Source organism: Phyllostomus discolor, chromosome 1 (genome assembly GCF_004126475.2).
Source record: "Phyllostomus discolor isolate MPI-MPIP mPhyDis1 chromosome 1, mPhyDis1.pri.v3, whole genome shotgun sequence".
NCBI lineage: Eukaryota > Metazoa > Chordata > Mammalia > Chiroptera > Phyllostomidae > Phyllostomus > Phyllostomus discolor.
Genome location: NC_040903.2, coordinates 150,162,595 through 150,165,544, shown reverse-complemented (window position 1 = coordinate 150,165,544; position 2,950 = coordinate 150,162,595). Strand labels below are relative to the sequence as shown.

The following is a 2,950-nucleotide window of genomic DNA, read 5'->3' as shown; positions in this document are numbered from 1 at the left end:
TTATGTCTCTCAGTAAAACATGGGTTATTGTTTCAAATAATAAAACACATTTTTCTTATTGCAAATATGAAGTTCATTTGGCTGCAAATATGAAGCACATATTTCTTGAAGTGAAATTAGACCTAGAGCTAAAAATAAATAAAGGTTGAAAAAAAGTTGTTTCTTTTTATAGACAATTCAATCCCAACATGGTACAATGAAATAGATACTTGCTCCAAGTGCAGTGATCTATTTTAGTTTACAGATAAAAGTTCAAAAAGTTTTAATTCAAAAAAGGCTTCCAGCATGCAGGCAGTTTTTACATCTTCAATGCATTTGAATAATACTAAAGGTCTGCAACCTTTGATTTCAGACTGCAACAGTGTGGACAATATAGCACTAATTCTGTGACTGATAGTTTTGATTTTTGAAAATTTGTATTCCCATATACCCCCTTCCCCAAAATGACTTGAAAAGCTTGCAACAAAGAATATGCATGTTAAGGTTAATTAAATGAGAATCAAGAAAAGAAGAAAGAAGCATTTGTCTGCTTTCTCACAGACATATCTATTTAGGCCCAGCCGTATTTTGTTTAGGTACTTTTAGATTCTGAGGCAAGTACCAAGTGAGTTGACTGTTTTGAGCAAAAAACTGCGCTATACCTCACAGAGATCTCCAACTCTAGAAGACATATGGACCCTGGGAAACAGAGGGTGATGCAGTGAACACATGAGAACTTCGAGTGGCAAGTGTTGCTCTCATCTGTTAAGGGAAATGGACTTCAAAAGCTGCCTTTGCCTTTAACTCACAGTAAGATGTTGGCCAAATGACTCAGCCTCTCTGGGCCTCTAGTTTTTGCAACCACAAGTTATAAATTCTCTTCCAGCTCTCGAATCTTCTGTCTGAAATTTCACTCTGACTAGCTAAATCTGGGTGACTTTCTAAACCATTTATGTTTACTCACTTATGTTTACTGGCTTACAGCAATCCAGAAACTGTACCTATTTTTAACACCTTTATTAAAATATGATTTATATAGCATATATTCATATTACCCATTTAAGTGTACAATTCAATGGTACTTTTAGTTAAAATTCTTAATCACTTCCTCAACTTGGGTAAAGTAGAAGGGATTGCTTAGACCATAAATTCCTTCTATTAAATAGGCGGCAAGTTGAGTTTAATGAACCTGTTGGTAGATGAGAAGTTCCCTCAAGTCACATTTTCTCATTGTCCTTTCAACCTTTCTTTCTTTCTTTCTTTCTTTCTTTCTTTCTTTCTTTCTTTCTTTCTTTCTTTCTTTCTTTCTTTTTTTTTCGTGCACCATTGCTGGAAGTACTGCAATACCAGGTCGAATCGTGGAGTGGACAGAGCAAGCCCCTATTCCATCTCCTAATACCAAAAATCCATTTAATATATTGTCCTTGGATAAAGGATGTATCAGATATTAAACTGATAAGAACAGATACTACACTTGATCTTAGCCAAAAGGCTGAGAAGCAATCAACATTTTTAAAATTTGTTTCTTATTGAATTTTGGGGGGTGAATTTTTGGGGGTGACATTGGTTAACAAAATTATATAGGTTTCAGGTATACAATGCAACATTATATCTTCAGTATATTGTATTGTGTATTTACTGACTCAGGTAACTCCTTTCATCACTATTTGAGATATTTCAAATAAAATAAAATTTTATTTGAAACTTCTCAAATTCTCATGATGTCAGATATAATACTCAAGTATAAATCTAAAAGCATTTTAGAGACAAACAAAACATACTTGGGGGATTTACAGTCTGCTCAAGACACTGCGACTGGTGAACGACTTTCAGAGAACAGAGACTCACAGACAGGTCTTAGGGCTCAACATCAAGCCACAAAGGACAGAGATGTAGCTCTGACCTGGTACTACCCCGGCTTTACTATGCAGTTTTTGGAAAATTCTCTGTGCCTTTGTTTTCCCATGTTAGATAAAATGCAAATAATTATAACACAACCTGTATCATTTACCTTAATAGATATTGTTATTAATTATCATGTGAAATTGATATTAACCACCCTCCAAAGTTAAATTATGAACTTCAGATAACATAAAAAGTATGTGTTGTGATGAAAACCAGTGGCCATAGTTTGACCTTTATGCTACTACAATCATAGAAAAGGGATAGAAAAATAAGGTGCTTGGTGGCTAAATTACAATCAAAGCCAAAGATTCATATTCTTAATTTCAGAGTAATTTATAAGCAAATGCTTCCAGGTATTTCGGTGGTAATTTTGCATAGTATTTATTTAACCCCCCCCCATGTAGAAGATGGCTCTGACATACCATATACAGTGGAACTCAAATTGAATTTCATGGCTGATCCACATGATCTGCTAAATTCCATGTTTGATGGCTTTGTACTTATGATACAAAATATTGTTTTAGTGTGATTTTTGTCTAGTGTCTTCCCACACTGAAGTCATTAGTCTGAGTCGAGATGGAGAGAGATGTCAGAGGAAGTGGGTGGTAGTGGTGAACATGTGGATCCTGAGCTGGTGGCTGCTCCAATATAAACTACCAAGTTGGTAACTGCTCTCCATGCTGCAACACGGAAATGAGAAATTCAAAGATGTTCACTGCGCATAGATGTGTTTCAAAGCCATTTGTCCTGAACAATAAACAACTTCTCACATTAGTGATCAGTAGAATAAATTAAGTACCAACCACAGGCCAAACCCTAAGCTAAGTGCTGTGGCATATGCACAGATGAATGACAGAAAGTCCCTCACTTACAGAAGGGTGGGAGGTATGCATGAGTAGCCTTACTACAAGGCAAAGGATGAGGGGCATGGTAACAGGGCGGAGGGGACACACTGACTGAGGGTTCAGGAAGTCCCCTTGAAAGAGTGACAATTTGAGCCAGTCTTTAAAGGTAGACCTTAATCACCCACCTTAACCCAAATTAAGTCACCATGTCTAAATAAACT

At 36.1% G+C, this 2,950-nt stretch overlaps 1 non-coding gene across 1 annotated transcript; it reads right to left on the bottom strand.

Moving 5' to 3' along the window:
* Positions 1-1,292: 1,292 nt before the first annotated feature.
* On the bottom strand, positions 1,293-1,483 carry LOC114493478. The gene has a single exon (XR_003684148.1). It is a non-coding gene; the product is annotated as a U2 spliceosomal RNA (small nuclear RNA).
* Positions 1,484-2,950: the final 1,467 nt, after the last annotated feature.